Below are 15740 nucleotides of genomic sequence, written 5' to 3' on the forward strand. Positions count from 1 at the left end.
TGCAGCCATAAAAAGGAATGAGATCATGTCCTGTGCAGGACAATAACAAATTAGTGGTTATGGCAGAAGATAATATCAAATTATTGAAAACAAAAAGAATAAATAGAAAATAAAAACAGATGATCCAGATATTAGAACTATTAGATTTGGACTTTAACTGATTAACATGTACATTAAAAAAATAACAAGATGGAGAATTTCACTAAAGAACTGAAAAAAATGTAAAAGAAACAAATGAAAACTCTAGAATTTGAAAATATAGTAAATTCAGAATTCAACATATGAAAAGAAAATTAGAAACAGCAACATAGGGTAATAGCTGGAAACTGGTCAGTAGAAAATATGAAAACTGCATATGGAGAGACGAAAAGTTTAAAATTTCAGAAAAGAGCATAAAAAGATAAGATACATGGTTAAAGGTTTATCATATGTGTAATTGGATTCTCATTGAGGAGAACAAAGAGAATAGGGGATAGAAACATGATCTGAGGATATTCTGACTGGGAATTTTCCAAAACTTTCAAAAGACATCAAACTACAAAATGAAGAATTTCTAAGAATCCCAAGCTGGATAAAAAAAGAAACTGTATCTAGACACATAATAGTAATACTGCTCAAAGACAAAGTTTTTGAAGCAGCCAGAGGAAAAAGATATGTCATCTTCAAAAAAGTAATAATAAGATTGTCACCTTACTTTTCAAAAAAGTCAGTGGAGGCCTGAATGCAATGGAATGATATCTTTAAAGTGCCAGAAGAAAAGAGTATCAACACAGAATTCTCCACCCAGTGGAAATATTCACATTCAAATGTAAATCCAAAAGAAATATTTTTTCTAACTGACAAAAAGTGATAGAATTCATTACCAGCATTCCCACATTTAAAAAAAAAAAAAAAGGAAGTCTTAAGAAAGAAGAAAAACTATTCTAGATAGAATGCAGAAAAATAAAAAATAACAATGATTATGGGTAAATCTGCACAAATAATTACTGTACTGACAATAATACATGTTATTTATTACTGTTGCACTGCTGGTTTTAAAATGTACCAAGAATTAAATACATGGTAATGATAGCATAAAAACTTGATTAAAAGAGTTAAAATATTCTAAATTAATGATATTGCTGACAAATTCATGATATAGTAAAAGTACTCATTCAGCTATACAGAAATGTTGTAATCAGAGTAACCACAAAAAGAAGTTTAAAGGAATGATGACTACCAAGCTAACAGGTGGTTGGAACTAGAATAATAAAAATATTTGATGAACGCAAAAGAAGGCAATAAAAAGAAAACGAATAACAACAAATATTAAGATAATGAATTTATTTTACTACTGATACAAACATAGCAATCACTATATTAGCTGTAAGTAAACTAAATATTCTCCTTAAAAGCCAAAGTTTATCAAACTGAATTTTTTAAACCTCTATATGCAGCATCTTAGATATAAAAATAATAAAGAGTTTAAAGTAAAAAAAAATGTGAAAATATATAACATGCAACATTAACCATAGGATATCTGGTATTATTATACTCATATCAGATAAATTAAACTTAATACAATAAGCACTGCTAGAGATAAATAGAGTGATCCCATAGTAACAAAAGATTGATCTTCCAGGACTATACAACAACTAAATTTGTATGCATCCAATAATGTAGCCTCAAAATATTTAAAGAAAAACCTGACAAACCAAAAGGAGAAATACACAAATTCAAAAATATCTTGATAAACTAAAGTATGTCTGTGAGGGTGAATTTTGTGTGTCAACTTGCCTGGGCTACAGGGTGCTCAGATATTTGGTCAAGCACAGTTCTGGTGTGTCTGTGAGGGTCTTTCTGGATGAGATCAACATTTTAATCAGTAGGCAGCGTAAAGCAGATCACCGTCCCTAATGTGTGTGGGATTCATCCAATCAGCTCAAGGCCTGAATAGAACAAAAAGGCTGAGCAGAAGGAACTCCTCTTGCCTTTGAGCTGGGACATCAGTTTTTTCTTGCCTTCAGACTCAAACTAAAACACTGGCTCTTCCTGGGTCTCAAGCCTGCTGGCATTTGGACTGAAATCATGCCACTGGCTCTCCTGGGTCTCCAGCTTGCCAACTGCAAATCAGGATTTTTCAGCATCAATAATCATATGAGGCAAATCCATACAGTATTTATATATAATATATATGAATATATATAAATGCATACATATATCCATATATGTATATATTTGGACACATACATATATGTATATATACACCTATATACAAATATATGTGTATATACACATATATACAAATATACACATATATATACACATATATACACATATGTGTATATATTTTTTTATATTATTATATATATTATTATATATACATATATTTGTATATATGTGTGTGTATATATATATACACACATATACATTCTGTTTTACTAGAGAATCCTGACTGATTCAACGACTCTACATCAACTTAATAAATACAGAAACATAACACCTGACTCAAGACCCTTTCACGGTTTTTCAGCCTTCACCGCGAGCTCAGTGAGCCATAAGTACAAATTTCCAAAAGCTTCTAATACAATCTTAATGGAAACCAAATTCCAGATCAGCAGAATCTGGTACCACTCCATTCCAAGTTAAGTTAGACTACATCTTGAAAACTGGGTTCAACCGAATCCAGTTGTAAGCAATATAGAAGCCACTGGAGAAGCCAAGAGCATCAAAACGTTTTGTGACCATCATGTGTTCATTCAAACATCTACTCAATAGATGTCCAGGTTCTAGAACAAAGTGACACACACCATACTACATGTTGCAGGGTCAAAAATGAGACAGACAGCAGCCCTTCCCTGGTGAAGCTCATATTATAGGTAAGATACTGAGAGTCTAAAAACTAGGAACCATGTCATATATTAGAGGAAACTTGCAGGTGTCTACCCAAAAAATCAGAGACTGAAAGACAGAGAGAATATTAGCAAAAGAAAGAGACCATGTGGCAAAATGAGAGAGATCTTCAAATATTTGATTATTTTTAAGGTAGATGGCAGAATAGATACTCTGTTATTCCAAAATTCAGAACAGAAAGTAAACTTTACAAGGATCTGAAATTCTGTTAACATATGGTTGAATTTACTGTCAAAACAGATAATGAGGTTGAAGGCAGTGGCTCACGCCTGTAATCGTTAACACTTTAGGAGGCCCAGGCTGAAAGATTACTTCAGGCCAGGCCTTCAAGACAAACCTGAACAGTATAGTGAGACCCTGTCTTTACAAAAAATTTTAAAACTAGCCAGGTGTGGTGGTACACTTGTAGACCTGGCTACTTGGGAGGCTGAAGTGGGAGGATCATTTGAGCCCAAGAGTTTGAGGCTGTAGTGAGCTATGATCACCACTGCACTCCAGCCTGGGTGACAGAGTGAGACCCTGTTTCTAAAAAAAAAAAAAGAAAAAGAAAGAGAATTAGACATCTCCCAAATTAGATATCTGAGCTACTTGTCAGAGCAATATTCAAGGAAAATATTCATCAGCGCTATAGAAACAGACTGTCAAAGTAGAAATAAAGCTGGAAAAACTGACTTCGAAGATTCTTCTAATTCCCAGGTTTTCTTATTCTATGCAATCTAAAGCTATATTGATAAAACTATTAGATCGAAATCAGCAACAGTTGGAAATAACGTATAATGTTTAGGAAAGATTTCACAATAAACACCATAGTTTTAAAAGGCATCTCCATAGTGATGAACAGAAACCAAAATAGAGGAGGAGTTCTCTGAGGAACAAAGTGAACAGAGATAAAAGTGCAGAAGACTGAGCCAGGCGGAAATTCCACCACCAGGGTGCAATGAAGGAGACAGAGGCAGAGCAGCCTGAGAAGCAAGAAGAATCTGCATGAGGGTCATGAAACCAAAGAAAAAAAGAGTTTTTGTGGAGAGAATAGCCGCTCTCCCCTAATTCCACAGAGAGGTGAGGGAAGGGTGGTGGAGAGGAACACTCCCTGGGGCTTCCCTTTAGGAAGTCCTCTGTGACTGGTGGTTTGTGACAGCATCCTAACCTAGCCCACATCCTGAGGAACAAAACAGACTGCTCTATGTGAATAAAGTTAAAGCAGCACACAAACTTGGGAAGGGTTTGAAAGGCAGAAGACATCTCTTATCTGTACTTCTATTTATATCTCTGCACTACGACTATGGGAGGAGATTTAAAAATATATAGTGTATCCTGTCTGAGAAAAAAAACTTCTATTCCAAAGTGACTTAAATACAGGATAAATTCTAGACCACACCTAGGACTAACGACTGCAATGCTGCCTCCCTATCGCTCCCAATCATAAAAGCTGATGAACCTACGAATGGAAGGCTTACGCCCTGCAATATTTATAACAAGCAGCAAAGATTCAGTCTCCACAATAATTTCAAGCATCTTTTTGCACAGAATTTTAGTATAGTGAAATGGAATATATTAGGTGTTTCTCTCTCATCTGTAGTGGAACCAAAGATGATTTCCCATGCCTTTTCTCTCTGGACACCAAAAAGTTATTAAAACATAGAAGAGAACTCATTAGGAAACAGAACCCCAAAGTTATGAGAGGGCTTTTGTGAAGCCAGCACTGTCTTATGTATGTCACTCGCTGGCCAGCACCATGTGGTACTTCATTTCAACAGCCTCATTCAATCAAACTAAGAAAATAGATGACTTTTTAAAACATGATCCAATTTAAAATAAATTATTATGGTAGATGAAATGCAAATTCAAACAAAAACTAATTCCTTCACAAGTGTAACTCAAAATCTACTTGAGAAAACAGCTTTTGGATTTATTGCTCCATAAGAGATAAACCCAATAAGAAATAACGCTCTTTAAACATATAAATTAATACAAATAAAAATACTTTTATATGCATTGATAAGGTACCTATAAGGATAGGTTCCATGTCTTATTCATCTTTTTTATCACCTTCTATCAAAGGACAAGCACATTACCTGTTAAATAATATATGCTCAAAGCAATGTTTATGGTGTTATGTAATCTAATTATACAAAAAAAAAAAAAAAAAAAAAACAGACTTTATTCCCCAACTGCAGACCAAAAACAATACTTTCCAAAATGCTGTTGGCATTGAACCTCCATGACCCCTAGGTCCTATTACGGCCTGTTAGTTTGTTAAACAGATGTGATAATGCAACATTTATTGTAAGAGAAGTCGTTGTAAATGCCTGAGAATCAGGTATATAAACTTCAACCAAAGCAACTGACCACTGTCATTTGCACCACACTGGCAGGCCTCTAGAGAGTCACCATAAGTAAACAACCCTTTTGAAAGAGTCCCAGAGGGTACAGAAGAGGCTTCCAGGATGTCCTCTTGGAAATCAGAGCCCTATACAAGTCACCTCAGTAAACAGGAAACCCACCTGTGTATATAATGCTCATGTCAGCCATAAAACTGTACAACACTGTTTTTGTAAAACTTAGAAATTAGGAGTTTTCAGGAGAAAAACCTAGAAATCAATGAACTGTATCATATATCTATGAATTCAGTACTGTCTAACATTTACATACGGCTTTTATAATTTATGAGTTACTTCACATATATTTCATTTTACATTCATGCTCACAGTAACCTTCAGAGGTAAACATTAGTCCCATTTTACAAATGCGAAAATTGAGGCTCAGAGGATTTGAATACAAATGCCTGGTAAGTAGAACCAGGTTCATTCCTATCACTTCTGACTCATGTTGTTTCTGTCATGCAACAATTGTGTTCACAAAGGACAATTACAGAATATTGACAGAGCCTTGTAAACCCATAATACCCACTCTGGCCAAATCCAGTAAATTCTTATGCTATTGATCTGTTATGTCACAGCCACCTAAATTCAAATAGTATGTGTAAGTTGGCAAGAAAAAATTAAAGATTTTGGTTGGGTCATGAAAATACATGAGTACCATACAGTTCTGTATTGTCAGGTGATTTTTTTTTTTTTTTTTTAGATAGGGTCTCACTCTGTCACACAGGCTGGAGTACAATGGCACAATCATAGCTCACTGCAACCTTGACCTCCTGGGCTCAAGCTATCCTCCCTACCTCAGTCTCCTGAGTAGTACAGAACCATGCCACCATGCCCAGCTAATTTTTAATTTTTTGTAGAGACAGGGTATTGCTATGTGGCCCAGGCTGGTCTCAAACTCCTGGTCTCAAGTGATCCTCTCACCTCAGCCTCCCAAAGCACTAGGATAACAGGCATGAGCCACCAAGCCCAGTCTACCACATGGTTTTTAAACTTATAGTGGCAATAATAACTTGAAAGGACTACTCCCACTAAAAGCATATTTAACTACTTTCTATATGTAGATTCACAAAAATAAGCATAAGAAGCTGTCTCTCTCTCTCCTCCCCAAGATATACAGAGTTGCTCTCTGGAAGGCTATTTCACCCCAGTATGCATATCTGATTCAGGGCTGACTTATCCATGAGGCATAGTAGGCAGAGTGCCTAGGGCCCATGATATTTTCAAGAGCCCACAAAACTGTTTCAATTTTCATTTATTTTAAAATCAGAGGAAAAATGAATATAATAGTAATGGATACATAATAATGAATCTAGCCTGGATTATATTTGTCTTTATATGACATATTCATCAAACATAATTTTTCATATGTTTTTATGGAGGAAGGGACCCACAAAGGCAAAAGTGCCTAGGGCCCACAGAAGACATACACAGCCCTGGTCTGATTCATCCTACCCTACACCCCATAAACATACTAAGGCAGTAATGTGTTCTGGTTCCACAACTCCCACATTTTGGAATAAAGAAGAGCTAAGCTGGTTTAAAGAAGGCCTCTAATTATGTACTTCTTTTGCTTCCCATATTTCTAAACTAATGAGATCTGAATTAGGTATTTTACCCATAAACAACATTCTTCCTGATTGCGGAAAAGCACACGTACAATTTTTTTTCTTTTCTTTTCTTTTATTAGAGACTAGGTCCCAGTCTGTCACTCAGGCAGGAGTGCAGTAGCACAATCAGAGCTCACTGAAGCCTCAATCTCCTGGGCCCATGTGATCCTCCCACCTCATTCCCCCAAGGAGCTGGAACTACAGGCACGTGCCACCATGCCTGGCTACTTTTTAAATTTTTGGTAGAGACAGGGGTCTCACTGTGTGGCCCACTCTGGTCTAAAACTCCTGACCTCAAGTGATCCTTCTACCTCAGCCTCCCAAAGTGCTGAGATTGCAGGTGTGAGCCACTGCACCCTGTCACTTGTACACTTTAAAACTATTTGTCTTTGGGCCTCTCATACAAGCTATAAGGAAAGAGTGAATTTCAAAGAACAAACAGAAAATAGACTGTAATCATCATGTTTTAAACATTTGAGTCAAGGGGCTGGACCTTTTTACATCTTAAAGAATGCAAGACATGCTGGGTGCGGTGGCTCACGCCTGTAATCCCAGCATTTTGGGAGGCCGAGGCGGGCAGATCACCTGAGGTCAGGAGTTCAAGACCAGCCTCAACATGGAGAAACCCCATCTCTACTAAAAATACAAAATTAGCCAGGCGTGGTGGTGCATGCCTGTAATCCCAGCTACTCGGGAGGCTGAGGCAGGAGAATTGCTTGAACCCAGGAGGCAGAGGTTGCAGTGAGCCAAGACGGTGCCACTGCACTCCAGCCTCCTGGGCAACAAGAGCAAAACTCCATCTCAAAAAAAAAAAAAAAAAAAAGAATGCAAGACATGTGAATATGGAGATAATAAAGAATAAAGCATATCTGGGAGAAAATTGTTATTTCCCCACAAGACCCATGGCTGGCTTGTCATATTTTCCCACACATCATCAATGTCCTATGCTTCCCAATGATGTTGTGAAAGTGCATACAAATGTAAGTGCACCTTTATTAAAAGCTGCAGACATGAACTTTCTCACTGAGATAAAATATCATCTCTGCATGATTTTTCCCTCTGACAACTCCAGTCTGTGCCCCTCTGGCAAAGATACCACTTGCAGGCAAATATACCACTTGTAGGCAAATATACCACTTATAGTGATGTTCAATAAACTATTTTAAGTTACCCTTGCTACCATAAACTTAAAAATTGTGTGAGAATACATGTATTTTATTGAATTGTAAAAAGCCATTTGAAGTCAAGGTTGGTGCTACCTCACAAATTATAAGGACTCAAAAATGTTTGTGGAGTGACTAAATAAATGAATGCATGTTTTAGGTTAAAATAAAAAGCTCTCCAGACTATTTCCAGATCTACAGAAACTGATGTCATCTAAAGATGTGTCAGTCCCACTCATGATGATACAAATGATGGTGATCATTTCATCACATGTCAGTCTTGCAGGTCATGGGCCATTGTAACAAGTCCAAGAAGAAGTGACTGGCCTCAGCTTTCTCTGCCAGTCACTGTCAGGAAGCGAATGCAGACACAGTTACAGAGCCAACAAAGCTGGAGGCATCACACTACCTGACTTCAAACTATACTACAAGGCTACAGTAACCAAAACAGTATGGTACTGGTACCAAAACAGAGATATAGATCAATGGAACAGAACAGAGCTCTCAGAAATAACGCCACATATCTACAACTATCTGATCTTTGACAAACCTGAGAAAAACAAGCAATGGGGAAAGGATTCCCTATTTAATAAATGGTGCTGGGAAAACTGGCTAGCCATATGGAGAAAGCTGAAACTGGATCCCTTCCTTATAAAAATTAATTCAAGATGAATTAAAGACTTAAACGTTAGACCTAAAACCATAAAAACCCTAGAAGAAAACCTAGGCATTACCATTCAGGACATAGGCATGGGCAAGGACTTCATGTCTAAAACACCAAAAGCAATGGCAACAAAAGCCAAAATGGACAAATGGGATCTAATTAAACTAAACAGCTTCTGCACAGCAAAAGAAACTACCATCAGAGTGAACAGGCAACCTACAAAATGGGAGAAAATTTTCACAACCTACTCATCTGACAAAGGGCTAATATCCAGAATCTACAATGAACTCCAACAAATTTACAAGAAAAAAACAAACAACCCCATCAAAAAGTGGGCAAAGGACATGAATAGATACTTCTCAAAAGAAGACATTTATGCAGCCAAAAAGCACATGAAAAAATGCTCACCATCACTGGCCATCAGAGAAATGCAAATCAAAACCACAATGAGATACCATCTTACACCAGTTAGAATGGCAATCATTAAAAAGTCAGGAAACAACAGGTGCTGGAGAGGATGTGGAGAAATAGGAACACTTTTACACTGTTGGTGGCACTGTAAACTAGTTCAACCACTGTGGAAGTCAGTGTGGCAATTCCTCAGGGATCTAGAACTAGAAATACCATTTGACCCAGCCATCCCATTACTGAGTATATACCCAAAGGACTATAAATCATGCTGCTATAAAGACACGTGCACACGTATGTTTACTGTGGCATTATTCACAATAGCAAAGACTTGGAACCAACCCGAATGTCCAACAATGATAGACTGGATTAAGAAAATGTGGCACATATACACCATGGAATACTATGCAACCATAAAAAATGATGAGTTCATGTCCTTTGTGGGAACATGGATGAAATTGGAAATCATCATTCTCAGTAAACTATCGCAAGGACAAAAAACCAAACACCTCATATTCTCACTCATAGGTGGGAATTGAACAATGAGAACACATGGACACAGGAAGGGGAACATCACACTCTGGGGACTGTTGTGGGGTAAGGGGAGGGGGGAGGGATAGCTTTAGGAGATATACCTAATGCTAAATGACGAGTTAATGGGTGCAGCACACCAGCATGGCACATGTATACATATGTAACTAACCTGCACATTGTGCACATGTACCCTAAAACTTAAAGTATAATAAATTTAAAAAAAAAACTACCACAAAGCTCTAAAAATGTATGGAACTTGCTACTGTCAGAATTGTCAAATTTTGCCAAGTTCATGAGTCTGACATGGTTTTAATTTGCAATTCCTTATTACTACTGAAGTTGTGTATGTCTTTAAATATTTATTGGCTATGCAGGTTTCCTCTTCAGTGAGCTGCCATTAAATAACCTTTACCCATGTCTCTAAAAAAAAAAAAAAAACTTAGACTCATTACATAGCAATTACTATTTGTCTGTAAAATGAAGTTCTGTGTGAGGAGGATTAACAAGTTCCATTCCTCATCAAAAAACTGTCAATTAACTACTTAATGAATTGTTCATTAAAAAGCAAATATTATGTACATAGTATTTGTGCCAAAAATGTTTAACCCAAATTACTTTAGAAAAAATTAAACCATGCTAGAATATTCAATAAAATGGTTAGACTAGACTTTCCCAAAATTCAAAATAATGAAAAATTATTTTAAATTTAAAAGAAAATAAAGGAATTGTCCAAATTCAGTTTATGAACACTGATTGGATACTGTACCAAAAATTAAAGCCAATTCCAAGAGATGAGATGTACTGGGGACCACTGAGGAAAGTGAAAAATGGTATATATGCTATTTATCAATGTGACATTTCTCGGGTATGGTGATGATAATGTGGGTATGCAGGAGAATGTCCTTGTTCTTAGGGGATGTGTGCTGAAGTATTTGGGGTAAGTGTCACGATGTCTACAACATTTGACAAAAACAACAGAAACCTGTGTGTCATAAAGATTCACATAAACTTAAGGTAATGGGATGGAAAAAGATAATCTATGCACATGGACAATAAAAGCGAGCAGGAGTAGCTATTCTTACAACAGACAAAACAAACCTTAAAGCAACAGCAGTTAAAAAAGACAAAGAGGGAAATTATATAATGATAAAAGGACTAGTCCAACAGGAAATTATCACAATGTTAAATATATATGCACCTAACACTGGAGCTCCCAAATTTATAAAACAATTACTACTAGACCTAAGAAACAAGATAGACAGCAACACAATAATAGTGGGAGACTTCAATACTCCACTAACAGCACTAGACGGGTCATCAAGACAGAAAGTCAACAAGGAAACGATGAACTTAAACTATACCCTAAAACAGATGGACTTAACAGATATTTACAGAACACCCTACCCAACAAATGCAGAATACACATTCTATTCATCAGCACATGGAATATTCTCCAAGATAGACCATATGAAAGTCCACAAAACAAGTCTCAACAAATTTAAGAAAATTGAAATTATAGCAAGTACTCTCTTAAACCACAGTGGAATAAAATTGGAAATCAACTCCAAAAGGAACTCTTAAAACCATGCAAATAAATGGAAATTGAATAACCCGCTCCTGAATGATCATTGGGTCAACAATGAAATCAAGATGGAAATTTAAAAATTCTTCAAACTGACCAATAATAGTGACACAACCTAACAAAACCTCTGGGATACAGCAAAAGCGGTGCTAAGAGGAAACTTCATAGCATTAAATGCCTACATCAAAAAGTCTGAAAGAGCACAAATAGACAATCTAAGGTCACATCTCAAGGAACTAGAGAAAGAAGAACAAACCAAACCCAAACCCAGCAGAAGAAAAGAAATAACCAAGATCAGAGCACACTAAATGAATTTGAAACAAAAAAAACAGCACAAAAGACAAATGAAACAAAAAGCTGATTCTTTGAAAAGATAAATAAAATTGATAGACCATTAGTGAGATTAACCAAGAAAAGAAGAGAGAAGATCCAAATAAGCTCAATTAGAAATGAAACAGGAGATATTACAACCAATACCACAGAAATACAAAAGATCATTCAAGGCCACTATGAACACCTTTAAGCCCATAAACTAGAAAACCTAAAGGAGATGGATAAATTCCTGGAAATATACAACTCTCCTAGATTAAACCAGAAACAAATAGAAACTCTGAACAGACCAATAACAAGCAGTGAGATTGAAATGGTAATTTAAAAATTGCCAACAACAAAAAAGTCCAGGATCACAGGGATTCACAAATGAATTCTATCAGACATTCAAAGAATTGGTACCAATCCTTTTGACACTATTCCACAAGGTAGACAGAGAGAATCCTCCCTAAATCATTCTATGAAGCCAGTATCACCCTAATACCAAAACCAGGGATGGACATAACAAAAAAAAAAACTACAGAACAATATCCTTTATGAACATAGATGCAAAACTCCTCAACAAAATACCAGCTAACCAAATCCAACAACATATCAAAAAGATTGTCCACCATAATCAAGTGAGTTTCATACCAGGGATGTAGGGATGGTTTAACATACACAAGTCAATACATGTGATATACCACATAAATAGAATTAAAAAACAAAAATCACATGATTAGCTCAATAGATGCAGAAAAAGTATTTGACAAAATCCAGCATCCCTTTATGATTAAAACCCTCAGCAAAATCAGCATAGAAGGGGCATGCCTTAAGTTAATAAAAGCCATCTATGACAAATCCACAGCCAACATTATACTGAATAGGGAAAAGTTGAAAGCATTCCCCCTGAGAACTGGAACAAGACAAGGATGCACATTTTCACCACTTCTATTCAACACAGTACTGGAAGTCCTAGCCAGAACAATCAGACAAGAGAAAGAAATAAAGGGCATCCAAATCAGTAAAGCGGAAGTCAAACTGTTGCTCTTTGCTGATGACATGATCATACACCTAGAAAACCCTAAAGACTCTTCCAAAAAGCTCCTAGAAATGGTAAATGATTTCAGCGGTTTCAGGATACAAAATTAATATACACAAATCAGTAGCCCTGCTATACAGCAACAGCAACCAAGCTGAGAATCAAATGAAGAACTCAAACCCTTTTATCATAGCCATAAAAAAAGATACTTAGGAATATACTTAACCGAGGAGGTGAAAGACCTCTACAAGGAAGACTATAAAACACTGCTGAAAGAAATCATAGATGACACAAACAAATGGAAACACACGCTCATGGATGGGTAGAATCAACACACGCTCATGGATGGGTAGAATCACTATTGTGAAAATGACTATACTGCCAAAAGCAATCTACAAATTCAATGCAATTCCCATCAAAATACCACCATCATTTTTCACAGAGCTAGAAAAAACAATCCTAAAATTCACGTGGAACCAAAAAGAGCCCACATAGCCAAAGCAAGACTAAGCAAAAAGAACAAATCTAGAAGCATTACATTACCCGACTTCAAACTATACTATAAGGCCCTAGTCACCAAAACGGCATAATACTGGTATAAAAACAGGCATGTAGACCAACGCAACAGAATAGAGAACCCAGAAATAAAGCTAAATATTTACAGGCAACTGATCTTTGACAAATTAAACAAAATCATCAACGGGGGAAAGGATACCCGATTTAACAAATGGTGCTGGGATAATTGGCAAGCCACACCTGGAAGAATGAAACTGGATTCTCATCTCTCACCTTATACAAAAATCAACTCAAGATGAATCAAAGACTTAAATCTAAGACTGAAACTATAAAAACTATAGAAGACAACATCAGAAAAACACTTCAAGACATTGGCTTAGGCAAAGATTTCATGACCAAGAACCCAACAGCAAATACAACAAAAACAAACATAAATAAATGATACTTCATTAAACTAAAAAGCTTCTGCACAGCAAAAGACATAATCAGCCAATAGACAACCCACAGTGTAGGAGAAAAATCTTCGCAATCTATACATCCAACAAAAGACTAATATCCAGAATCTACAAGGAACTCAAACAAATCAGCAAGAAAAAAAACAAACGGATCCCATCAAAAAGTGGCCTAAGGACATGAATAGACAATTCTCAAAAGAGGATATACAAATGGCCAACAAATATATGAAAAAATGCTCAACATCACTAATTATCAGGGAAATGCAAATCAAAACCACAATGTGATACCACCTCCCTCCTGCAAGAAAGGCCATAATCAAAAAATAATAAATGTTGATGTAGATGTGGTAAAAAGGAAATACTTTTACACTGTTGGTGGGAATGTAATCTAGTACAACCATTATGAAAAACAGTGTGAAGATTCCTTAAAGAACTAAAAGTAGATCTACCATTTGACCCAGCAATCCCACTTCTGAGTATCTACCCAGAGGAAGAGAAGTCATTATACAAAAAAGATACTTGCACACGCATGTTTATAGCAGTACAATTCACAATCGCAAAAAATATGGAAGCAGCCCAAATGCCCATCAATCAACAAGCAGATAAAGAAAATGTGGCATATATATATATATATATATATACACACACACACATACACATACACACACATATACACACACACACACACCCATATATACACTATGGAATACTACTCAGCCATAAGAATGAACGAAATAATGGTATTTGCAGCAACCTGGATGGAATTGGAGACCATTATTCTAAGTGAAGTAACTCAGGAATGGAAAACCAAACATCATATGTCCTCACCCATAAGTGGGAGCTAAGCTATGAGGATGCAAAGGCATAAGAATGATACAATGGATTTTGGGGACTTGGGGGAAAGGGTGGAAGGGGGAGTGAAGGAAAAAAGACTACAAATTGGGAACAGTGTATACTGCTCAGGTGATGGGTACACCAAATCTCAGAAATCACCACCAAAGAACTTATTCATGTAACCAAACACTACCTGTTCCCCAAAAACCTATTGAAATTTGAAAAAAAAAAAAGACCCCATGTGTGTGTTTGTACATACGAGGGCATGTGTTTGTATAGAAAAAGAGACAGTAAGGAAGCACATGTGGCAAAATATAATTGTAGAATTAAGGTGAAGGGTTTATGAGTGTTCATCATATCATTCTTTCAATTCTGTAAAATTCCACATTTTCAAAATTAAAAGTTAGGGGAAATGTAAATAAGAATAATGTTATTGAGAAATATTTAAAGACATAAAAGTGTCTGTGATTATAATTCTGAGTTTAAAGAGGAGGTTTCAAAATAATGTACAGGATAATTCCATTTGGGGATATATATTTGGGTCGATATACACAAATACATTAATAGAGGTCACTATAATTAGAGCCCTGTAAAGTTGTGCAACACAGCAACCTCAAGTAGTTATCTCTAGGTGGCATGATTACAGCGACTTATGCTTTCTTATTTTTATTTCCAAAAATTTCCTACTTTTACATATATGAATTAATATATACATATACATATGAATTACTGTTTAAGAGAATGAGACCTGGATCTCAGATCATGTTAGAACACATCAAAACTTTGCAACACTGGGTCCTGTTGAAAACTTGTGTTAAAGCCAGTTAATCTTATCTTTACACTATTAAGATCATATATAAATAAATCATTTTACTGGAAAAAAAATGGGTGGCAATAATTCTAGACTCCTGATTAGCATTGGGAATATGAATATATTGCCCCAGAGGGCATAATTAATGGCCTGTGGGTGGGAACCACATTGAGACAGAGTTCAGCTCACTATGAGACTAAATGTTGCAATGAGTAAGTATCCAACAAGAGAATGAAGTGCATCATGATATAATTACCTGCGCAAGTAGGTTAACCACATATCAGGGACGATATTGGAAGGAGGGACAGGGCACTATGTAAACTCTAATCCAGCCTTTAGTCTCTAAAGAGTCTATGGTCAAAAATAAAGAAAACAGCCGTAATAGGTTGGACACATGTCCACTGAAGGAAAAATTACATAGTAGCCTGTCACTGACTAACTAAAGACAAAAGGGAAAATCAACACTCTCTGGTGTGGATGCTATATTAAAGAAATTGGACTCAGTAAACTGAAAAGTGTTAATGATACCATTAATTACT

General features: G+C 36.1%; 1 protein-coding gene across 9 annotated transcripts in view; it reads right to left on the bottom strand.

Moving 5' to 3' along the window:
* ATP8B4 (ATPase phospholipid transporting 8B4 (putative)) overlaps nt 1-15740 on the bottom strand; it is a 334774-nt gene that overhangs the window by 247272 nt on the left and 71762 nt on the right.

Source organism: Pongo abelii, chromosome 16 (genome assembly GCF_028885655.2).
Source record: "Pongo abelii isolate AG06213 chromosome 16, NHGRI_mPonAbe1-v2.0_pri, whole genome shotgun sequence".
NCBI classification, from domain to species: Eukaryota; Metazoa; Chordata; class Mammalia; order Primates; family Hominidae; genus Pongo; species Pongo abelii.